Here is a 25,435-nt window from a genome sequence, read left to right on the forward strand (position 1 = left end):
CCAAGGGAGACTCCTGGCTCCTAGCTTTGGATCAGCTCAGCTCTGGTCTCTGTGGCCACTTGAGAAGTGGATCAGTGGATTGAAGATCTTTCTCTGTCTCTCTTTCTCTCTCTAAATCTGGCTTTCTAACTGAAATAAATAAATCTTTAAAAATGCATACTCTAAAAGGAATCAGTATACTTTTAAAAGGGTTATCTTTTTGACAATATCATCATTCACAGAAACATCTGTCACTTGGTCAAAGAAAATTTCAGCAAAGAGTCACCTAAAAGCAGTGAAATACAAGGCACTGAATTCTTTCAGTTGGGGATTTCAAAAGTCTACTGCTTAAATAGCTGGTACCTATAATACCACACACCGAGGCACTACAGTAATACAGGAGACTCTAATTAACAAGTAGGGAAAGGGAGAATCACAAACAGCATTCTCCCTTAACCAGTACAGTGGAGGAGCAGCACACAGCTGCAGTGGGGCGCTCAGTCTGCATTCAGACTCTGAGCAACAGCCTGGGCAAGCAACTTAACTCTACCCTGCCAGTTTCCCCATCCATAAATGGAAGAGAGCAGAGAATGGCACTATCTATCAAGAGGTTTTTAGGAGTATTAAATGTGCTATTACTTGTAAAACGCTGGCCCACAGTATTAATTAAGAAACAGAAAAACTGAGAGTTAAAGTCCAAACACTTAAAAAATAAATGAGAGCCCAGCACGATGGCCTGGTGGCTGAATCCTCAGCTTGCATGCTTCATATGGGTATGTGTTTGTGTCCCGGCTGCTCCACTTCCCATCCAGCTCCCTGCTTGTGGCCTGGGAAAGCAGTACAGGATGGCCCAAGTGCTTGGGACCTGCACCTGCATGGGAAACCTGGAGGATCGGCTCAGCTCCAGCTGTTGCGGCCACTTGGTATATGAACCAGTGGACAGAAAATCTTTGTCTCTCCTCTCTGTAGATCTGACTTTCCACTAAAAAATTTAAAATAAATCTTCAAAAACAAATAAATGATGTAACTGTAGAAATGCAGAAAAGCAAATGAAGAAAATCAGAATACTGCATACTCAATTTTGGAACTGCTTAAGTAGGCAGAGCAGTGTTGAAAAACACCTAGTTTTTAACAAAGCCTAAGTCTAAACTACTTGGATACAAATCATTTTCAGGGGCTCCCTAATAATTTGGACAGATGTAATTAAAGGGTCTTTTACCACATAAAACTGAATAGGAAAATGTTCTGATAAGTTAAAAATGACACCAAACACTAGCATGGATAGGAAACCAGTTACTAAAATCTTAAAAAAAAAAAAAAAAAAGTATGACAAAAGGAATACTGTGAAGAACTAAATATCCACAAATTTGATAACTAAGATGATATGGGCCAATTCCATAAAAGATATAATCTATTAAAGTTTTCACAAAATTGGTAATCTAAATAGAACTCTATTCAAGAAACTGAATCATTATTAACCTTGCAAAACAGAACATATCAAGCCCAAGTGGTTTTGCTGATGAATCCTATCAAACATTTACAGGAAAAATGAGTTTAATTTTCTACAATCTTTTACAGAAAAGGGAAACAGAGGCAATGCTTCCAGTTTATATTCTAAGAGGAAACCCCTTCCAATCTATCCAACATCACACTGAGAGTCCTAAATAGTATAATAACTCAACAAAAGAAAGCAAACAGCAAACAACCGAGAGGCAAGAAACAAAACTGTTTTTGTCTGAAGCCGAAATGACTGTAAGTAGAAATAAAGAATTCACACGCCTCAAGCTGCCAGCTGCTGTCCTCAGGCTGCAGAGTAACAGTTGATACACTGTTACACATCTATGTTGGGGTGCAGGGGCACAAGGCCTTGGACCATCCTCCACTGCTTTTCCTGGCCATGAGCAGGGACAGGAAATGAAACAGCTAGGACTTGACACCAGCACCACAGATGGAGGATTAGCTTGCTAAGCCACCACATCAGCCTCTGTGATCCCCTTTCTATAACACCATATAGATTTCAACAAAGTGGCAGCCTATAAAATACCTGAAAGGTATCACTCAAAATTCTCAAGAGCATCAAACAGTAGGCATATCAAAGAAACTAATTCACAGTTAAAAACTCTAAGGAGGCACGGCAGTTGATGTCCTGGATAGTATCCTGTCACCAAAAAAGTAATTAGGGGCTGACACTGTGGCATACCAGGTTGAGCCATTGCCTTTGATGCTGGCATCCCATATAGGTGCCAGTTTGTGTCCAAGCTGCTACTGTTCCACTTCAAATCCATCCCCCACCTCCGCTCCTGGGAAGGCAGGAGCTTGGACCTCTGCACTCAAGTAGGACACCTGTGGCTTCCAGCTTGCTGAACCCTTGACAGATGGAGGATCTCACTCTGTACATATTCTCTCTGTCTCTCTTCCCTCCCCCTCCACCAAATAAATCAATCTTTAAAGAAAGAAAAAGGACATTAGGTCACAACCAAGGATACGTGAAAACTATTTTTTAACAGTGCTTTCAACAACTTCACTAGTGTAGCAATTGTGGCGATACAAAGGATAATATTCTTTCTACTTGTCTCAATCAAATTGAGACTAGTGTAGAAGTCAGTTAAAAAGAAGCAGGAGGGGTTGGCGAAACTGATCAGAGGCTGAAAGTCTCCTCTGTTACTGTAAAGAGTAACAAGATTCTAACATAGTTGTGAAAAAGAAACCCAGACAGGCCCTCCACCCTGCCTTCTGGAAGGAAACATACGCCATTAAGTGTAACAAACCTGTAAGGTCTTTCATAAACATAATTTGGTTTCATAACTCGTTACCTATGTATCTGTGTGTACCTATATAAAAGTACATTCACACATTAACCAAAATATAATTTGCAAAAAAAGTAATACTGAGCTACAGGAATCAATATAGTGTGATTAGATTAAGGTCAATGGGAACAGAATAAAGAATCCAGATAAAAACCACATTTTTAGAAATGAGAATGCCAAGACAGGACTGGTATTTCAGGTGACAACAGTTTGAGTCCTGGCTGCTCTACACAGGTTCCAGCTCCCTGCTGACAGGCCTGAAAGTAGCCGATGATGGTGAGTCCTGGCTGCTCTACACAGGTTCCAGCTCCCTGCTGACAGGCCTGAAAGTAGCCGATGATGGTCCAAATGCTTGGATCCTGGGAGACCCATAAAGGGTTCCCGGCTCCTGGCTTCCGCCTGGCCACTCCTCGGGCTGCTGTGACCATGTGGAGCATGGGCCAGAGGCTGAAAGTCTCTGTTCACGAATCATCCTGACCTTTAAATAAATCCTCAAAGACAATTTAGTGAGGAAGAATACTTAAACATTTATTTTTATTCAAAAGGCAGAGTTACAGAGACAGACAGAAGTTTGACCTATAATACCAGAGAAAGACTATTTTCAATAAATGGGGCTGGTAACTGCATTCATATGCAAATGAACAGTTGGACCTGTTACACACACACACACACACACACACACACCCCAACCAAAAATGGACTGTAAATCTACACGTAAGAACTAAGACTAGAGAACTCCTAGCTTAAAACAGAAGAGTAATAATTATGACTTTGAGTTATGCAATGGTTTCTTAAATATCAAAAGCACAATTATAAAGTTAAATAAACTGGACTTTACTTCAATGTAAACCTTTTTGATCCAAGTGATAGCATCAAGAAACTGAAAAGACAATCCTCAAAATATGTGTAAATAATTCTTCTGATATGGGACTTATATCCATTATACATAAACTCTTAGAACTTAATAATGACAAGAAAATAATCCAATTTTTGAACAGGCAAAAGCTGAATAAAAAAATCTTCCTTGGAAGATGCTCAAATGATCAGTAAGTACACGGATGACAGCTCCACATGAGGTACCAGGGAAATGTAAATCAAACTATCCTTCCTAACTCCCTTACTTGACCTCCTACAGTTCAGAAGTTCGGCCAAGCAGGCTTAGCCATTTAAACCATCTTTTCCTTAAGCTTTCTATCCTCCCTCCAACTCGGCCTCATTCACTCGGGACATTAGTAACTGATTCCCACTATTTGCTGACTCCACAATCATTCAGAGTGGTCTTTAAATACTTTAGCCACTGTAATTCCCTGGCCGCTTTATATCCATCCACAGACTAGCTCTGCCATTCTACCTCCACAGCCCACACTCAAGGTTATATAACATTTAATATACCCGTGAAATCTCTTTCAGACATTTCGTACTAACCATCCTTCAAGTTCGTTCACTCAGCCATTCTAACCTTGCCTTGGCAATAATGCTGCCTGAAATTTCCAACAACACACTGATGTAACCATTTCCTATTATCTTGACTTTATCCTCTTTCCTACCCCTGTTAGATTTTATGGTTCATCATTAAACCTGCAAGCAGTCCCTTTAAAAAGGCCTAATTTCCCTTGTCCCTCCTTTCCTTTTTTTTCAATTCACTCATGCTAATTTATTATAATGAAATAGTTAACTATTCAGATAATTTCTTATAATTGTATATTGATGATCAATAAGCAGAAATCATTTTTCCAAATCTTAATGTATCATAGTTATGCCTTATTAAACAAAGATGGTATCGGTAAGAACTTTGACATCTTCAGATTACTACAGCTTAGACGTCTTAGTTCTTAAGTCCTCAGATATCAGCAGTCATTCCAATGTAATGGGACATGCCAATGATCTAATAATGTTAGATACTTCCTCATTTAACATTGTATATGCAGCACCAGAAAAATTTCTAGACATTAAGCAACATATGTTTGGACATCTTATACTGTTATAAAATTCTTGGTAAGTTGGAGATGAATAAATGAAGTTGCAGGTAGGGAAAAGGACTTCTCTCGCCGAACAGTACATGAGATGGGTGTGAATCCCCTCACTGATGTTGTTCTTGAAATAAATGTCAGTTGAGTCCTAAAAATGATTTTCCTACTGAAAACCTGAGATTTAATGTCACAGTCTGAAGGGATACAAGAATATATACACATCTTGGTATACGTTGGTCACAGGGCTTCCATAGTTCAGAAACACCCCATCAGAGAGCAAATACCAATCACCAATGGTCAGGGCTTTAAGGTTGACTTGTAACCAAGCAAGGGTACAGTGGACCTCCAGGACTTTTGATTCTCCATGCCTCCAAAAAGTCACAGCGACAAGGAGGTGAACTAAAGATAACGGGTCTTCATGATGCCAGTTCCAACCTCCTTTCCTTTTTAACACTGACTTGGTATGCTGATTAATTTTATGTGTCAAGTTGGCTAGGCTATAGCACCCAGTTACCCTCAAACATCAATAAAGGTGTTATTATCAAGGCAAATTTAAGTCCTTGACTTCAAGTACAGAGAAATATCCTTGATAAACAGGGTGAGCCTTAACCAATCAGCTAGAAAACTTTAAAGAGCAAAACCAGGTTTCTCCAAGGATGAAATTCCATCTCAAGACTGCAGCATTAGCCCCAGAACCTCTAGTCTTGCCAACGCTACCCCTGTCATACTTGCAAAGCTTCAAGGTTCCTGGAAACCTCAATCACTGTCTGCCCCCCTCTCTCTCTATTTTATTTGGTTTCTTGGAGGAACTCTGACTGATTCACATGGCAAAATCTAGCCCTGAATAAACCCAAGTATCTGCATTATCAATCCCTACATCTAATAAGTTAAATACCAGTGTGGGGTAAAAAAAAAAATCACAAAACCTCACCAACTGATAGCACTTTAAATTCAAGATTTCAAACGACCAATACTTGTGGGCAAACTCTTTCAAATTGCCCATATGCGTTTTACCTCTTGCCATGTGAGTCTCCTACTTGAGTGAAAACACAGCAACCTCAGGGGAAGATGAAAAGTAAGCCTTCACACTCAGCCCAACTTCCTGGCAAGGCCGCACAGCCCTCCTGCACTCCTGACAGCTGTCTCCACCAAAGGCCACACTCTCCAGCTGTATCCCACACACCCTTGCCACATACTTCACTCACTCACTGGCTGGCTGGATCCCCATATTTTCCTTTGTTCATCAACCCATTTCTTTGTTCTGTTTCAGGGATAATCAAAACAGTGGTGCACACCCTGCAGGGTCCTTGTGTGACGTTTAAACAACTCAACACTTGTAAGGCAAAGAAACACTTGCTGCCTGCTCATGGGAAGCTCCGACTACTAGTGTTAGCTGCCAGAGCATTTTGCTGCTAGCCTACTCAGCACAGCGGTCCTTGAGAAGTAAGCAACTTCAGCTTTTGCGATGGAGAGTGAGAAATGGGAAATGTCAGAAAATCAACTATGTGATCTCCATCAAGTAACAAAGTCTATCTGATCTTCAGTCAGATATCTCCTAGAATGAGCCAACTCATACCCAACTGTACCAAATCAAATTTTCTCTCCATCATTTCATTCTCTTCAAACAGTCCTTACTTTTTTTTTTTTTGCCAAAGTCACTTTTCTAAGACCGACACTATCCTGTCACATTCATTTCATTCCCACTTCTATGTATCTGATCTCTGCTGTGACTGAATGCTCTCCAAAAGGAGGCCATTACATGTCTCTGGGAATTGCCTCTGGGTGCTCAGCACACAGCAGATCTTCCATAGCTGGTTCATTCCCCAAATGGCAGCCATGGCCAAAGTTGGGCCAGTCCACTGGGAGCCAGAAGCTTCCTCCAGGTGCCCCAGGTGGGTGTAGGGGCCAAGGCTTTGGGCCATCCTCTGCTCACTTCTCAGATGATAAGCAGGGAACTGGATAGAAAGTGAAGCCCTTTGAACTACAGTTGGTATCCCTGGGGGATGCCGGCACTGCAGGTGAAGGAACTGCCTTCTAAGCCACCACGCTGGTCCCTACATTTACTTCAGAGAAAAAAACTCCTTCATCACTCTATTACTCCTACAGTCCCTCCAATATTCATATAGCCTTTAGATACTCAGGCTAATCCTCCACCCTGTAGCACGAGCATCCCATATAGGCACAGGCTTGTGTCCCAGCTGTTCCACTGCTGATCTAGCTCCCTGCTTATGGCCTGAGAAAGCAATGGAGGATAGTCCAGGTCCTTGGGACCCTGCATCCACATAGAAGATCTGCAAAAAGCTTCTGACTTCCAGCTTCTGATCAGCTCAGCTCCACTGCGGCCATATGGAGGATGACAACGGATGAAGACCTCATCTATCTCTCCTTTTCTGCAAAATCTGCTTTGCAGATGAAAATAAATCCTTAAATACAACAAAATAAATAAATAAATACACATCATTAAGAAAAAACATAATCTTTTAAAATCATTGCTACCAATGTAAGAAAAAAAAGGAGGTACTTATAAAAGTTGGGAGGAGGAGTTAAAACAGGAAACAAAAGCCTGGCATGATTTGTATCTGAAAAAAAATCCAACCATAAAACTAACAGGACAAGGTTTTCTTAAATACAACATAAAGAATAAAGACAGAAGCTATGAGAAGATATAGAAGTCATTTCCAGCAGCAAAGAAAATAAGAGAAAAATGAGGGAACATAAAACTAGCAAAAAAAAATTAATACCGTTAGAAACCCAAGAACATAAAGACTTTGACAAATGACTAGATGACGTTTCTCATAGTCTCGGACAGAAAGACCTAACATTACAAATCTGTCAACCCTCCTATCAATATGAGGAAATCCTATAGGAATCTGAAAATGCTTAAGAGAAATTAATCAAAGCTAGGGTGGGGGGTACAATTTGAAAGGATTTGAGAAAATTCTTTTGGTGGTGGACATGTTCTATACTTAACATGGAGTTGCACATGTAAATGTAATGGTTTTGGATCCTACGGTATATAAACTTTACTCCAACAAAACAAAATTAAGGCAATCCCAAAAGAAAATGGCAAGGGAATTGGCAGAAAGGGGGATAGATTAATTCTAAAAGTTCATATAAAATCAATCAGATATAAATAAGAAAAAACATTCCAAAAAACAAGACAATTATATCTGTAAGAAAACTGTATAAACTACATCAATTAAAACAGAATGAATGGTTTCCAAACGGGCAAATAGGTCAATGGAACACAAATGGTACCAACTACAAATGGAAATTCAGTAAATGTTAATGGGGGCATTTTTAAATCAATAAGATTATCTAATAAATGATGTTGGGCAACTGGACAGGCTACATATAGCAAAAAAAAAAAAAAGGTTGTAATTTTCTGTTCTAGAAAGGCAAACAGAAAGTAGGAAAATAAATATTCCCCCCCCCAAAAAAAAACCAAAAAACCCAATATGGAGCTACTGTAAAAAATCCTACAATGTAAAAAATGAATGTATACTGTAAAAAATGAGCAACAATCTGACAGAAGCACAGGCAAGGATAAGGACAGTTGAGAAGAAAATGCAAGCAGGCCTTAAAAGATGAAAACAAGAGAAAAAAACAGGGAATTGGCTAGCCTACACAAGCTGCACGTCAACAAAATACACCAAAATTACAAATGCATGCCTATGAATTCCACCTCTGGAAATTGATTCTACGCATTTCTGTATTAGTATGAAATGCTGAATGCAAATGATAATCCACCACACCCTGGCTTTTGACAGCAAAAGACAAAACAAAGAACTCCCATGAAATGTACATGTAAAGAGGAGCTAACAGACTAAACGGAATACCTGTAATATGGGGTTTTGGAACAAATGTTTGTATCTTCCAAATGTGTAAGCTTAAGCCTCCAACATGATGATACTTAGGAGGTAACTACTCTCAATGAGGTCAAGAGGGTAGGGTCCTCACAGCAGGTTTAGTCTCCTTAAAGCGGAAGAACCCAGGAGGCGATGTGGATGCACGAGGACACAGCAAGGCAGCCAACCCAGAGAGTCCTCAGCAGGTGAACAATCTGCCCAGCACCCTCTGCAACTCCTCAGTCTAGCAAGGTGACAAATTCATGCCGTTTAAGCCAAACAGGAATATTTTGTCATAGCAGTCTTAACAGACTGGATACCACAAAGCTATTTTAAAAAGTCAGCATACAATTCATGTAGAGAAGAATGACACATTAAAACATAATCTAAGATATAGTTCAAAAAGCAAAAAAGGGTCTATATTACATAAGGTAATTCAAATTTTCCATGGAAAGCAAAATCAAGTTCATTTCAGTGCAAGAAAAACACGAAACGACAGCAAAACAAACAACCCTGTGAAGAAATGGGTAAAGGAAATGAACATTTTTCAAAAGAACAAATTCAAATGGCTAATAGACCTATGGGGACAAAAATTATCAGGCCCCCTAGCTATCGGGGAAATAAAAATAAAAATCACACTGAGGTTCCACCTAACTCCAGTGAGACTGGCCTACATTCAGAACTCCAAAAACAACACCTACTGGCGTGAATGGGGGGAGAAAGGTACCCTCCTTCACTGCTGGTGGGAGTGTGGGCTAGTGTACTAACATATAAGCCGTATGCAGAGTGCTAAGGGAACTGAAAATTCATCTACCACATGACCCAGCTATCCCACTTTTGGAAATATACCCAAAGGAAATGAAATCTGCATATGAGAAAATGGCCTGTAAGCCTATTATATATGCAGCAGCACAATCTATAATAGCGAAGATATGGAAGCAATCCCAATGCCTGCTGGAAAAACGCATGGATAAATGGATAAATATGCCATTCTCCACACCTGAAGTGTGAGGACACACTTAAGCAGCAGAACAATGGACTTAGGACTGCCTTCTTAAAAACTATATTATTGCAATAGGACAGGGGAAATCAGTTGGGGGAGGGGAGCAGGGGAAATCCCAGAGCCTTTGGAACTGTATCATGAAAGAAATTAATAAAAAAGAGTAAAATAATTAGAAAAGCTCATGGCATGACAGTTGTTGGCTTATAACATCAAACTGGTTATGACAGAACAATCTGAGTTATGACAAAATAGGTTATTGTGACAGCTCAATGGAGGATTTTACATCATCATAATCAGTCATAACTGGTTCTACACTTTTACAGTTGACTATGACATCAGAATTTTACAATCGTGCTTCCTGTATCATAGTTTATCACAATCCAATTGACTATATCAGCACCATGCTTTTGTAACTGTATAGTTGTTGCTTATAAACACAAAATCAATCAGCACCTCATTACTGTAGATGTGTGAACTCACAAAGGATTGTATGATTTTACATTTCATTATGACATCACAATGGTAGGCATATGGTATCAGATCAGCTCCTTATGTCATCAAGATATTTTTATGGCAATATAACGATTCATGCCATCAAAACTGAATATGATGGCACAATGGTTGGTATCTGAAATCAACTGGGTTTATGTGATCACTATAGTATGTCTGATATCACAATGATGGTTTACCACATGATTGTATCACAATACTTTTATGACAATAAAATAAATTGTGGTTTATGACAATTATAAAAAAGAAACTGCATAGATTAACTATGGAATACTACTCATTAAAAAAAAAGAATGACATGCTACCATTTGCAACAAAAAGGTCCCAACTAGAGAGCATTACGCTCAGTGAAATAAGCCAATTCCAAAAGGACAAATACCATAAGTTCTCTCTCACATAAGGCATACATCATACAAAATACAACATCAATCAATAATAAGTAAACATGTATATACATACATTCATCCAGAGGAACTGTACAATGGAAGCAAGTATACTACGAAGATAAGATGCAGTAAGGACGCTGGTTCAGGGCCTGCCTGCTGCACTTCTATATCGGCTTCCTGCTAATACATCTGGCCCAAGCGCTTGGGGTCCCCACCACCCCTGTGGGAGATGTGAAAGAAACTGCTGGCTGCTAGCTTCTGAATGGCTGTTGTGGCCATCTGGGAGTGAACCAGCACAGCTCTTTGCCTCTCTCTAAATCTGTCTTTCAAATACATAAAATCTTGAAAAACAAACAAACAAAAAAGCTACACCAAGCTTGGCACAGTAATCCAGTGGCTAAAGTCTTTGCCTTGCACGCGCCTGGATCCCATATGGGTGCCAGCTCGTATCCTGGCAGCTCCGCTTCCCATCCAGCTCTCTGCTTGTGGCCTGGGAAAGCAGTTGAGGATGGCACAAGGTCTCGGGATCCTGCACCCATGTGGGAGACGCAGAAGAAGCACCTAGCTTCGAATCAGCTCAGCTCCAGCCACTGTGGCCACTTGGGAAGTGAAACAGTGGACTGAAGATCTTCCTCTCTATCTCTCCTCCTCTCTGTATATTTGACTTTCCAACAAAAATAAATAAAATCTTTTTTTTTAAAAAGTCACATCAAAATATATTTATCTTTTAATTGTTTTTCCACAGATTGTCCGAAGCACCCTGGTACTGTTTAAACACATGACCCTTCACCGGCAAGGCATAAATCCACAAAGCTGCGAAAAATCACATTTTTATACTAAGTGCCATCTTACTTAAGACAAAACATACAAGAATTTGCACTGTACTTATCTTTTTTTTTTTTCAAAGATTTATTCTATTTTTATTACAAAGTCAGATATACTGAGAGGAGGAGAGATAGAGAGGAAATGGAGCTGCCGGGATTAGAACCAGCAGCCATATGGGATCAAGGCGAGCACCTTAGCCACTAGGCCATGCTGCCGAGCCTTGTACTTATCTTTACTCATCCAACTGATAGCAACATCTGTGCTTTCAATACACAGAGCAATATTCACATGTGATGCTGAGATGCTGACCCCTCCAACTAGACCTTCCGGATCATGGCAGATGCAACACAGGGTATTGTGTTTCAACAACTCTAAAAAAAGAAACCTTAATTTTGAAATACATCTGGACCAAGGGTTTTGGACAAGGGATCACATATCCATATTATGTCTGTATACACAAACTATCTTTGGATCGATTCACAGGAAGTTTAACCCTATTTGCCAAGCAGGCTTTTCACTTAAAAAAAAAAAAAAAAAAAAGGTTAGGATTTCTGAATTAAAATGAATGACCCACTAGTTTGTCAAAATAAAAATCAGCTCACCAGACCAGTCTAGCCACCAGGAAACCCACAATGTCGGCAGCCTTCCTTCATCTTGCCTTTGGGAGACTGTTGGGGAGTCAGACGGAGCCTCTCCAGGGCAAGTCAGGAAACCCCGAGCTGCTACTCCAGCCACGGGGTTTGAGAAAGAGCAATTTCCCATTGTTTTTGATATTGCGTGTCTCCTGCCAAGCAAAACAGGTGTGTGGCTGTTTTTCCTTCCTAGTAGCCCCAGAACTAGGCTGAGTGCCGAGCGCTGGGCCTTTCAGCACCAGGAAACTGCACAGTCCTCCTCTACACAAAGACCTCACAAAGCACTCCGAGGGGCAGGTGTCACAGCTCGGTGCATGAGCGCCTTCTCTTGGACATCCACATCCTACACTGGACTGCCAACTATTGCCCTCTCCTCTCTCTCTCTCTTTTTTCAAGATCTATTTATTTTCATTGGGAAGGCAGATTTGAGAGTGAGAAGAGACACATAGGGAGAAATCTTCCATCTGCTGGCTCACGCCCCAAATGGCCACAATGCCCAAAGCTGAGTTGATTTGAAGCCAGAAGCCAGGAGCCTCTTTCAGGTTTCTCAAGCAGGTGTGGAGTCCCAAGGCCTTGGGCCATCCTCCGCTACTTTCCCAGGCCATTAGCAGATAAGGCAGATCTGAAGTGGAGCGCAGGGACAGACTCAGCACCCATATGGGAGGCTGCTGCTAAGAGGTGCGGGACTATCCTCAAATGCTACCATGCTGGCCCCTAGCTATTGAACTTTCAATCCAACTTCCTGTTAATAATAAATCCTGGGAGGCAGAAAATGAATGTGCAAGCCCTTGGGTCCTTACCACCCATGTGAGACACCTGGATACAGTTCTGGGCTCCACACTTCAGTGTGGAGCCTAGCCCTGGCTGATGCAGGCATCTGGGGAATAAACCAGAGGATGGAAACTCAACCAATTAATCAGTCAGTATCTGTGTGTGTGTGTGTGTGTGTGGTGTTCACATATGTGCATATGCTTGTGTCTGTTTCAGAAGACAAAAACAAACATTTTAGGAAAGACAGATACCCAACATAGACGCAGCCTTACATCTTCAGAGCCTGAAGACAAAAGGTTTGAGCAGTCCAATTAATGTAAATGGTATCTTTCTACTATCTGTTTTACATATACTTATTTCACTCCTTTCCTGTATTTTAAAAGGGTTTTGAGGTTAACTATAAGTTTTTTTTTCTTATGACTTGGATTTTGACTAATCTACACCATATTTTTAATTTTAACCAGAAATCAAAAAGCAGAACACCTTGGTTTCTGCAGTGTACTGAGTGAACGCAATCTAAAATACAGAGCAAAACAAGTCCTCAAATGCCCCATGGCAATTCCCAGTGAAACAACAGTATTTGCTCCCTCAGGTTATAACACAAGTGTACTTAGTGGGCCTGGCATTGGTAGCCTAGTGGCTAAATTCTCACCTTGCACACCCAGGATCCCATATGGGTGCCAGTTTGTGCCCTGGCTGCCCCATTTCCCATCCAGCTCCCTGCTCGTGCCCTGGGAAAGCAGTCAAGGGCGGCCTAAAGCCTGAGAACCCTGCATCAGCGTGGGAGACCTGGAAGAAGCTCCTGGATCTTAGCTTCGGATCAGCTCAGCTCCAGCCATTGCAGCCACTTGGGGAATGAACCAGCGGACAAAAAATCTTTCTGTCTCTCCTCTCTGTAAATCTGACTTTCCAATAGAAACAAACAAATCTTGAAAAAAAAAAAAAAAAAAGGAAGTAGTGTACTTATATTTATCTGTATCTGCCATCAAATTACACTCAGGTCACTGGAAGGAAAAATGGCCTTCCACCACTACCAGCTGCCACATCACTAAACGTCTGGTTTCTCAGTAAGTACTGCCTAAAGAAAATCACTATTCTCTCATAGTCACTGTCTTCAAGGAAGAACCCAAAAGAAAAAAGCACCCTTACAACCACAGAAACACTACACAGAAAACTCAGGAAAACAAGATAATGTTGCTGGTGCTACTAATGGATAGTTCCCCCTCACTTTTCCAGAGGTCTCCAGAGAATGCTTAGTGAATGGCTGTGGTCATTACATCTCTGACCAATCTGTGATCTTCACAGGGCCAAATGTGTTACAGAATACAGCTATTTTCAGCTGCTGAATCTCCATTTCCTTGGGATATCTGGAAAATAAACCTACATTTATGTATGCAATTCTCTGTTGTAAAAATAAAAACTGTGTATCAGAGAACAAGGCAAATACTTTCTCTTCAATATCTGCTTTCCAAATGTTAAGGAAGGGAGGATTACTGGCCCATGTATTAACACAGCTCATCTCAGTCAATGGGGATGCGATGAGATGACCCAGCTGTAAATAAAGCTCCCAAGGCTGCAAACACAATTGGTATACTCTGTAGCATGCACACCATACAGCAAATGGGTTTTCAATTTACTTGACATTTCGCACTTTTTCAAAGTTAAAAATAAAATTAGGTGATCATGACAGTTATATCTGCCATGCAGGCCCCACACTAGTGCCAGGTTCTTCATCTAAAACTCGCAGCCCTGGGGTCAGCGCTGTGGCACTAATGGCTTAAGCCACCATCTGCAGTGCAGGCCTCCCATTTGGGCACTGGTTCAAGTCTTGGCTGTTTCATTTATGATCCAGCTTCCTGCTGATGCACCTGGGAAAGCACCAGAAAACTGTCCAAGTGCTTGGGCCACCGCACTCATGTGGGAGACCTGGAAAAAGCATCTAGCTTTGATCTGGTCCAACCCTGGCCACTACGGCCATTTGGAATTTCCATCTCTGCCTTTCAAATAAATATTAAAAACAAAAAAAACCTCACTATCCTATGATAACAAAACAGGCCCAAATATGCTACATGACCTGAACTAGCCATACCTTTGGGATTGGGGACTGGAACCCAGCAATGGTTCTAGTTAATTTCAGCCATCACTCTAAGGTATGGGAGCCTTAACCTCCTCGGGAATTAGCCAGTTTTAGTCCAGTCCGAAGTACCATTAAAAGCTAACAGTAGGACCCGACAAGATAGCTTAGTGGCTGGAGTCATTCCCTTGCATGTGCTAGGATCCTATATGGGCTCCAGTTCATACCCTGGCGGCCCTGCTTCCCATCCAGCTCCCTCTTCCAGGTCTCCCATGTAGATACAGGGTCCCAAGGCTTTGGGCCGTCCTCGGCTGCTTTTCCAGGCCACAGGCAGGGAGCTGGATGGGAAGTGGGGCCGCCGGGATTAGAACCAGCAGTGCTCATCTGGGATCCTGGGCTTGAAAGGTGAGGATTATTTAACCACTGGGCCATCGTGCAGGCCCACAGCGGTGCTTTTCTTTCTGCTTCTGACAACTACTAGAAGCCTAAGTTGTTTGCAGTTTGGATCCCAGCTTCTTCCTATGTTTTCTGAAGAATCGCTTAACTAGGGAACAATCTTGGGGGGGAGGGTGGAATTCTGACAGCTTCAGTTGTAGAACCAAAAAGGTCACACAGCCTTCTGAACACTCCAGGTTGCTGCTGTCGAACTGAGCCATGAACCTAGGTCTGACTGCTAGACCCTCCCTGTCAATACTCCTGTCAACTTTCAGGTAGTAAATTCTGTTGAATCACAACTAGTTTCTGATAGCAAGTGCCAGTCAGCTGCCATTAACATAACAATGCAAAGCTTCTCTATATTCAGGTAAAGCGTCTGTGACTAAGGCAACAGTATCACAGCTCACTGAAATAGGAAAATGATTCATATCTAAGGTTACATGATTAGAATGTCTTCCTTACGTCACATGAATCACACTACTACCCATTCCACTGACCTGACCCGAGACCTCTAGGGAGCTGGAGTCCTAATGCCAGACACTATTTTATCCTACACGTGCAGGAAATCATCCCAACCATGCAGATGACTCAAATGTGTCAAAACTCGGGCCTGTAGCAAAGCAGACCAACACGAACTCTAATTACCACACATAGCTTGTGACTAGTCACTGAATAACAAATCATTCCAATTGTGTCATGAAACACTGTAGATCACTGCCAGGTCATTTCCGTAATGCAGGTAAGGAGCATACCTGAGATCCTAACTGCATTAATTTTAATACAATTTACTCTTCCTATTCTGCCAGGGCACTCTGAGGGTGCTCTGTCCAAACTCACTGAAGGAGTCTTTTTACTTAACAGAATCATTACCATCTTACCCCTTAAAAATATAAATGCTAAGTGGCTGCTAATAGGCATGGAGTTTCTTCCTGGGCAGGCAACAATATTCCAGAATTAAACAGTGGTGATCACTATAAAACTTTGTGAACACACTGAGAAAATACTGAGATGCGCACTGAAAAAGGATGAATTTTATGACATGTAAATTAAATACTTTTTAAAAGCCAAAAAAAAAAAAAAAAAACCACCATACTTTAAGACAAAAATAAAACTACTCTTTTACTGTGCATAGCCTGATTGTAGGCTCCGCCAAGGGACTTCATCAGTAAGCCTTACTAGAATCTGATATGCAGCCAACTAGACAAAGGCACACAAGCTTGGTGTTTCAAGAGTTTCATTCCTTATCTTAATAAAAGATCATTTTCTTATTTCTTTACTTCTATCTGACATCAGACAGTAAGTTCACCTCAAATTATTCCATATAGGGGCCTGGCAGCGTGGCCTAGTGGCTAAGGTCCTTGCCTTGATCCCATATGGCCGCTGGTTCTAATCCCGGCAGCTCCACTTCCTCTCTATCTCTCCTCCTCTCAGTGTATCTGACTTTGTAATAAAAAAATAAAAAGTAAATCTTTAAAAAAAAAAATTATTCCATATAAAAAACAAACGGTAAAATGTATTGAATGGAAGACAGCAGTAACTTGAATAAACACGTATTTTTTTGAGCTTCAGACCCCTATGGGTCATGAAGTGTAAGCCAGGAGTTAAACATTCCTAATAATTAATGGTTCCAAAGGGCTATTAGAAGCTATGTACTGTTTTAAAGATTTTTTCATTTTTATTGGAAAGGCAGATCAGATTTACACAGAGAAGACAGAGAAAGAAAAGTCACCCATCCACTGGTTCACTTCCCAAGAAGCCACAATGGCTGGAGCTGCGCTGATCCAAACCCAGGAGCCTCTTCCAGATCTCCCATAGTGATGCAGGATCCCAAGGCTTGGGGTCAATCCCTGTTGCTTTTCCAGGTCATAAGCTGGGAGCTGGATGGGAAGAGGAGCAGCCAGGACAGAAACAAGCGCCCATATGGGATGCCAGTGCTTGCAAGAAGAGCATTTAGCTATTGAGTCATCACACCAGAACCAATGTTACATGCTTTCCATCAAACATTTACAAATGTTTCCTTTTTTCTATTCTTCCACTTAGTCAAAAACTTCTCAGATAATACAAAAGGATAAATGCAACTGTTTCAGAACCACACTGAAATACACTGCCTGTGTGAGCAAACACACACATACCAACTACAGAGACACCCCCCTTGCTTAGGAAGCACCGCAAGCCACTCCAGCAAGGTGGCCTAAAGCCACCAGGGGAAAAAGCGACACCCAAGTGACTCAACAGCCACGGTAGCTGCTAACCTAGTACAGGAGACCCATCGTTTGGCTTGGTGGGAGTAAATCTGCAGGACACTTAGAACACTGAGTTAAGTTCTGATTCTTCAACCATAAGTTGTAAGGCGCTTTCCTTCCGTCTTTTTATTGAACACTATTTTCCAGGCTAGTAGAAACAGACAGATACGACAGGGCTGCCTTCAAGGAAGTTCCGCTGACTACCTTCAATCGCTTCAACCGGGCCCGCGCTGCACTGTTCACTCAGGTCACCGACCCCCCGAGCTCCCCGTAACCTGGTGACCTGGGCACAGCGATCTTGAGGTAGAATGACAAAGGACTGCGAGGCCCCATGATGTGACAAAACATTTTTTTAAAAGACTAAAAGTTATTGCATATTTAAACCAAATCTAACTCTACCTCCTCATACATCAGGCTTAAACTTTCAGGTATACTGCTGAAAACGGGTAAAATGATCCCAGCCTGTAAACCACACACATCACTTATACAGTCCTCTTATTTAAAGGTGCACCTATGGCATTCCAACCAAGGCATCTCTGCTCCACGAAAGGACCTCTCCCGGTACTGTTCATGAACAGTTGCTGAATGAATGAAGCAAAGGGACAGAGTTCCTCCTCCCTGCCAAGCAGGTACTCGTGAGGCGCTTATCTGAAGACACAAAGGGCTGACAGACCCAAATTCTGCCGCAAAGACCACCGGATTTCAGGAGTTAAAAATAGCAACCCCTGGACACTGTCTAGCGCGCTCAGTGGCCGTCAACACGATATACAGAACATTCGCAGTCCAGCTCGGAGGACGGGCAACTTGGAGAAAGGAAAATAAAACGTAAAATGCTCATCGCGCCACCGTCAAAAAACAAAAAGCCGGACATGGTTCCACCAACCCTCCGAGGGGATCGGGGACATACGAGGGCCAGACAAAGAGACCGGGAGGGTGGGTGGCTGGGTGGGGGGGTTACCACCACCGAGGGACACCCCGCCCCGAGACACTGACCACGGGAGCCCGGAGCCGAGCCGATCCCTGCCGCCCAAGCCACGGGCCCGGGCTCCCCACCCCAGCCCCCAAGCCTGTATTTATACACAGGTTTTATATAAATATGTATATATATATATATACATATATGGTTTTTGTTTTCCGGTGCTGCCGCTTCGTGTTCGCCCGAGACGTGAGTGAGCACAAAGGAACCTCGCCGAGAGACAACACACGGTCCCCCCCAGCCCCGTGGGCGCCGGGCGGGCGTGGGAGGAGGCGGCCCCCGAGCCCGGGGCCGGCCGCCCAGGCCCCCAGCGTCCTCGTCCGAGTGCCTGCCAACTTGCAGCCCACCCAGTCACACACACCCCGCTCCATTCTCCTCCCGAAGGGGACGCGGGGCGCGCAGGCACCCGCCGGGGCCCCTCACGTCCCCCACCCCGGGCCGCCAGGGCCGCTATTGTTCCCGCCCAGGACACAGGAACATAAACACGGCGGCGGGGTCGCCGCACTCACCCGGCAGCGCAGCCAAGCGCCACGCCGAAGCCCGCCGCTCGCCGCCGCCGTTCTGTCCGCCCCTCAGCGCAGCTCGCGCGGATCCGCTCTCCCCGGGCCCGCGTCGTCCGGCCTCGGCCGCTCCGCCGAGGAACAGGGACGCGCCGGGCCGTCACCGCGCACGGCCGCGCACGTCATCGCGTAGGGCTCCGCCTCCGCGCCTTGGAGCGGTCCTGGGAAGGGCGGGGCGCCCCGGGGCCCGGATTGCGGGGGCGGGGCCCGGAGGACTCGGGGAGGTCGCATGGAGGCGGGGCTTCCTCGGGGGTGAGGGGCTCCCAGATGGGGCGGGGCCTGGGCCCGGAGGACTCGGGGAGGTCGCCTGGAGGCGGGGCCGCCGGAGGGGCGGGGCCTGGGCCCAGAGGACTCGAGGGTAGCCTGGAGGAGGGACCGCCGGAGGGGCGGGGTTCCAGGGTGGGGCAGGGCTCGGGGCGGGGCCTGGGCCCGGAGGACTCGGGGAGGTCGCCTGGAGGCGGGGCCACTGGGGGTGGAGCTCCCAGTGGGGCGGGGCTCGGGGCGGGGCTTGGGCCTGGAGGACTCGGGGAGGACGCTTGGAGGCGGGGCCCCCGGGGGCGGGGCTCCTGGATGGGCGGGGCTCTGGGCGGGGCCTAGGCCCGGCACGTGGCGGCGCGTGGCCTGGGCTCTGCTCCTCTGCCCCGCGGCCGTCAGCTGAACCCAGTACCGGGGCGGTTGCTTGCCTCGGGCCTGTCCGGACAGGTGCGCCTCGGCTCTTCTAGGCCGGCGAGCGAGTGCTGCCACCTGGGCACACGCCTGAGCCACGGAAGCTGGTCATCTGGACCTACAGTACTCCGCAGTCTGAGGACATTTGCTTTGGGGCCCAGCTTCCGGAGGGCAAGTCAATGTCCTTTTAGCTGGCTGGAAAAAGCCACCTCCTGTTTTCTCGCACCCACACCCCATCCTCACATTCGTTGCCTTTCCTGATTTACCAGCGCAGCTCCAGAAGTGATAAATTGACACAGTTCCTTAACTTTCTGACCATAGGTGCAAGGTGAATTACTCTTATGTATGCAGTAAAACACGTTTTAAGAATTTGTTCAAGCAATTATGACCAACTTGAAGAAATATGAAGAATATATCACTAAGACAAAGGAGCAAATGTGTACACATGGAATGATCCCTTCTCATATATACATACAGTGCCTACAGGGCAAAGAATCTGGAAAAATACACCACATTGTCGGTCATTAGACTGCAATGAGGGGCAGTTTGGTTCTTCATAACTGTGGATATTTCCCCATGGCTTTCAGAAGAAATAGGCATGTTCATAATAAGAACGTTTTTGAAAAAGTTTTGCAAAAGTGAATTCAAGTGGATTAAGCCACTGGTTGGGATTCCATCATCTTATGTTGGAGTGCCAGTTCAAGCCGTGGCTGCTCTGCTTCCAACCCAGCTTCCTGCTAATGCGCCTGGAAAGGCAGCCGCAGAAGCCCCAAGTACTACAGCCCCTACCACCGGTGTCTGGGACCAACCAGGATGGAGTTCCTGGCTCCTGGCATCAACCTGGCCCAGCTCTGGCTGCTGCTTGGGGAATCAATCAGTGGGCGAAAGATCTCTTTCTCTCCTCTCTCTTGGGGGTATGGGCGTGTGTGCGTGCATACACGTGCCTGCCTCTCTCTGTTGCTCTGCCATTCAAAGAAATGAATTTTTTTTTTAAGATTTATTCACTTTATTACAAAGTCAGATATACAGAGAGGAGGAGAGACAGAGAGGAAGATCTTCCGTCCGATGATTCACTCCCCAGTGAGCCGCAACGGCGGTGCGCACTGATCCGATGCCGGGAACCAGGAACCTCTTCCGGGTCTCCCACACGGGTGCAGTGTCCCAATGCATTGGGCCGTCCTCAACTGCTTTCCCAGGCCACAAGCAGGGAGCTGGATGGGAAGTGGAGCTGCTGGGATTAGAACCGGAGCCCATATGGGATCCCGGGGCTTTCAAGGCTAGGACTTTAGCCGCTAGGCCACACCGCCGGTCCCATAAATGAATTTTTTAAAAAGCGAATTCAGGTAGTCCATCTTCCCAGACCTGTTAATGTCACCATTTGTAGTGAATGTGAACAGTGTGTGAACTTCATGCATTTATTCATTTTCTGCCCACTCATTCCTTCCCTCTCAGCCTTTATTTCTCTAGTAAATATTTTTTTTTAAATTGTATGCCCTTACTCTGCCAGGCCAGGTAGCCTTCAGACTTAATCACTGTAATATGAAAATAATGGCAGAAAACAAAGGGGAGTTTACCACTGCATTATGATGCAAAGTGATGAGGCCACTTACTTAAAAACCAATTGACAGAGCTCCTGTTGTGGTATCTCAGGAAACAGCAGCCACTTGCAGACACCCCCACAGCGTGAGTGTGGGTGTGGGTGTAGATTCAGTTCCTGGCTCATCCACTTCCAATCAGGCTCCCCGCCAGTGGCCTGGGCATGCAACAGAAGATGGTCCAGTGCTCGGACCCCTGACACCCACACAGGGAAACAGGAAGACGTTCCTGATTCAGATGTTCAACCTGGTTACTGTGGCCATTTGGAGAGTGAGCCAGTGGATGGATGGTCCCATAACTCTTTCAAAACAAATAACTCCTTTTTAAAAAAGATTTATTTACTTTTATTGGAAAGTCAGACTTAGAGAAAGAAAGAAAGATCTTCCATTTGCTGGTTCACACCCCAAATGGCCACAACAGCCAAAGTTGAGCTGATCCAAAGCCAGGAGTCAGGACCGTCTTCTGGGTCTCCCACACAGGTACAGAGTGCCAAGGCTTTGGGCCATCCTCTACTGCTCTCCCGCGCCACAAACAGGAAGCTAGATGGGAAGTGGACACAAACCAGTGCCCGTATAGGATCTTGGTGCATGCAAGGCAACGATTTAGCCACTAGGCTACTGCTCCAGGCCCCTAAATCTTTTAAATTGGATTTGGTAATCAATAAGGTAAAGAAAAATGTCCCCAAGCAGCTGCTTGCCACCTGAGCAGTGATCAGGCAGAGTATTTCTGACAAAGGTGACTTGGTGTGCCAAATGTCCTGTGATGAGTTACAATGGGGCAAGTTGTGGAACCAGAAGAAAGGCTGGCTTTAAGGGGAGAGAAAGGAAGAAGCTATGAGATAACATATCAGATAGCTAGCTGAGACAGGGACCAAGCCCCGTATGCCCATTCTGGCCATGCTGAGACTCTTGCAGCACAGTGAGAAGCCCTTGACGTGTTCAGAATGACATGTAGAAAAAGTCCTGTTGGAAGAAGCCCACGTACAGTATAGGAGTGAACCGGACAGCAAATAGTGGAGATGCTGACTAGGGCCATTGTTGCAGATGCAGTATGTGATGTGGCCTGAGGAGCACTTAGAACGAGCCTATGGGTCTTGCAGAGCAGTGAAGAAGGGTGACCACGGGAATCTCACAGGCTTCTGGCACTGGCCAAGAAGAGATTTCAATGTTGATCTATCAGCTGAGAAGTCTTTGAGGAGTTGGATCACTTGGGATAGAAAGATAATGAGAGAAAGTTTACTAGGGGCCTGAAGGTTACTGGAATGCATGAAAGAAACATCAACTATTTTTTTTTCTTTTAAAGGTTTTTAAATTTTATTTGGAAATCAGAATTACAGAGAGAGACATGGAGAAACAGAGGGCAAGATCTCCCATCTGCTGATGCATTCCCCAAATGGCCACAATGGCCAGAGCTGGACCTTTCCAAAGCTGAAAGCCAAGAGCTTCCTCCAGGTCTCCCGCACGGGCACAGGGGCCCAAGGCATTGGGCCATCTTCTGCTGCTTTTCCAGACCATTAGCAGAGAGCTGAATCAGAAGTGGAGCAGTTGGGATATCAACCAGTAATCAAATGGGATGCTGATGCTGCAGGTGGAAAATTAGCCTGCCATGCCACCGTGCCAGCCCCCATGCCAAGTTGATAGACACAGCTGGAAATTGCTGTATAAGAGATGAGTCATCGAGAGTGATGACCTAAGGCCTTGGATATGGATGAGTTAGCCTAGGCCCTGGGGAGAGAGGTTAATGTAGTAATTGAGAAAAGAAGGGGACCTAGAGCTAGGCTTGAGGAGTATCAGCATTGAACAGTCATGATGAGGAAGATGAGTCTTCCAGGGAATGCCAGGAATGTAGAAGAAAAACAGGAAGATAAAGGAGTAATCAATAATAGCAACTGTAAAGGGCCAAAATTGTAGCTCTAAGGGTTAAGCTGTCCCATCCCGTATGAGAATGGTCTGAGACCCAGTTCCTCCACTTGCAATTCAGCTCTCCACTAATATGCCTGGGAAAGCAGCAAAGATGACCCAAGTGCTTGGGCTCAAGTCCCTAATATGAAAGACCAGGATGGAATTTCAGACACTCAGCTTGTAGTCTAGGCCAGTTCTGACTGTTGAGGCTGTTTGGGAGTACATCAACAGATGGAAGATGTCTCTTTCTCTCTCTTACTTTCTTACACACACACTCTACCTTTCAAACAAATAAATAAATCTTTAAAAGATGAGATACTACACTATGTCCTATAAATATGCACAGTGATATTATGTTGATTAAAAAATATTTAAGGGGCTTAGTGAGGTAGCCTAGTGGCTCAAGTCCTTGCCTTGCACATGCCAGGATCCCATATGGGTGCCAGCTTATGTCCCGGCTGCTTCACTTCACATTCAGCTTCCTGCTTAAAGCCTGGGAAAGCAGTTGAGGATGGCCTAAAGCCTTGGACCCTGCAATGGAGACCTGGAAGAAGCTCCTGACTCCTGGCTTTGTATTGGCTTAGATCTGGCCATTGTGGCCACTTGGGGAGTGAACCAGCGGATGGAAAATATTTCTCTCTGTGTCTGCTACTCTGACTTTCCAATAAAAATAAATGAATCTTTTTAAAAAATTGCTTTTAGGGCCCGGTGGCACAGCCTAGCGGCTAAAGTCCTCGCCTTGAATGCCCCAGGATCCCATATGGGCGCCGGTTCTAATCCCAGCAGCTCCACTTCCCATCCAGCTCCCTGCTTGTGGCCTGGGAAAGCAGTTGAGGATGGCCCAAAGCTTTGGGACCCTGCACCCGTGTGGGAGACCCGAAAGAGGTTCCTGGTTCCCGGCATCAGATCAGCGCGCACCGGCCCGTTGCGGCTCACTTGGGGAGTGAAACATCGGATGGAAGATCTTCCTCTCTGTCTCTCCTCTCTGTATATCTGGCTTTCCAATAATAATAAAATCTTTTTAAAAATTGCTTTTAAAGATAAAATGAGAGGCCTAGCGCAATAAATAACAGTTAAAGTCCTCACCATGAACGTGCCAGGATCCCATATGGGTGCCGGTTCTAATCCCGGCGGCTCCACTTCCCATCCAGTTCCCTGCTTGTGGCCTGGGAAAGCAGTCGAGGATGGCCCAAAGCCTTGGGACCTTGTACCTGTGTGGGAGACCCAGAAGAAGCTCCTGAGCCCTTGCTTTGGATCAGCTCAGCTCTGGCCGTTGCTGCCATTCGGAGAGTGAACCAGTGGATGGAAGATCTATCTCTCTTTCTCTCTGTAAATCTGCCTTTCCAATAAAAATAAATAAATCTTAAAAAAAAAAAAAGGTAAAATGGGAAGAGAATTTTTAACAGTTCCTTAATCCTGTTCCTAAAAGCAGATTCCCCAAAAGGTAAAATTTCATTTCTGAGGGTATGTTTATTGCTTCCTTTGTCAAAATCCTGTAGAAGTGATTTGTACCTCCAAATTGGCACAGTTGGTCAGCCTGCCCAGCTGGGGGCTTTTTGTAGGAAAGGGAAGCAGGTGGATAAGAATTGGAAAATAATGGAAAGAAGAGCTATAACCTTTCAAGATGCAACATTCTTTTTTTTTTAAAAAAGATTTATTTATTTTTATTGGAAAGGCGGATATACATAGAGGAGGAGAGACAGAGAGGAAGATCTTCCGTCTGATGATTCACTCCCCAAGTGAGCACAATGGCCGGTACTGCGCCAATCTGAAGCCAGGAACCCGGAACCTCCTCCAGGTCTCCCACAAGGGTGCAGGAACCCAAGGCTTTGGGCCGTCCTCAACTGCTTTCCCAGGCCACAAGCAGGGATGGGAAGTGGAGCTGCCAGGATTAGAACCGGCGCCCATATGGGATCCCGGCGCATTCAGGGCGAGGACTTTAGCCGCTAGGCCACACCGCCAGGCCCCCAGGATGCAACATTCTTAAGGAAGGAATAGCTACACGGGAATGCAGGTCACAATCCACCCGGCACATGAGCAATGGGCAGACGCAGGTGCATAAGGAAGGAGCCTGTTTCTGGGCAGCCCAAGTTGTGAAAACTGGGTGAAGTCTCAAGAATTGAAAGACACTATTAAAAAGCCAAATATAAGAGTTATGGAAGTCCCAGAAGGTGTAGAAAGAGAAGCTGGGATTAAAGGTGTATTTAAAGAAACAATACGGGAAAATTTCCCCAACCTACAAAAAGAATTGGA

The 25,435-nt window shown here is 44.6% G+C and overlaps 1 protein-coding gene across 5 annotated transcripts in view; it reads right to left on the minus strand.

The window, feature by feature from the left end:
- MAPK8 (mitogen-activated protein kinase 8) overlaps nt 1-19,129 on the minus strand; it is an 84,423-nt gene extending 65,294 nt beyond the window's left edge. For 4 of the 5 annotated variants that reach the window (XR_009246459.1, XM_058671082.1, XM_058671083.1 and 1 more), the window contains exon 1: nt 18,969-19,129. The gene's annotated coding sequence lies outside the window, so the exon portion shown is untranslated. The remainder of the gene's footprint in view (nt 1-18,968) is intronic. The other variant, XM_058671084.1, reaches the window with a different exon arrangement.
- Nucleotides 19,130-25,435: the final 6,306 nt, after the last annotated feature.

This window comes from Ochotona princeps, chromosome 13 (genome assembly GCF_030435755.1).
Source record: "Ochotona princeps isolate mOchPri1 chromosome 13, mOchPri1.hap1, whole genome shotgun sequence".
Taxonomy (NCBI): Eukaryota; Metazoa; Chordata; class Mammalia; order Lagomorpha; family Ochotonidae; genus Ochotona; species Ochotona princeps.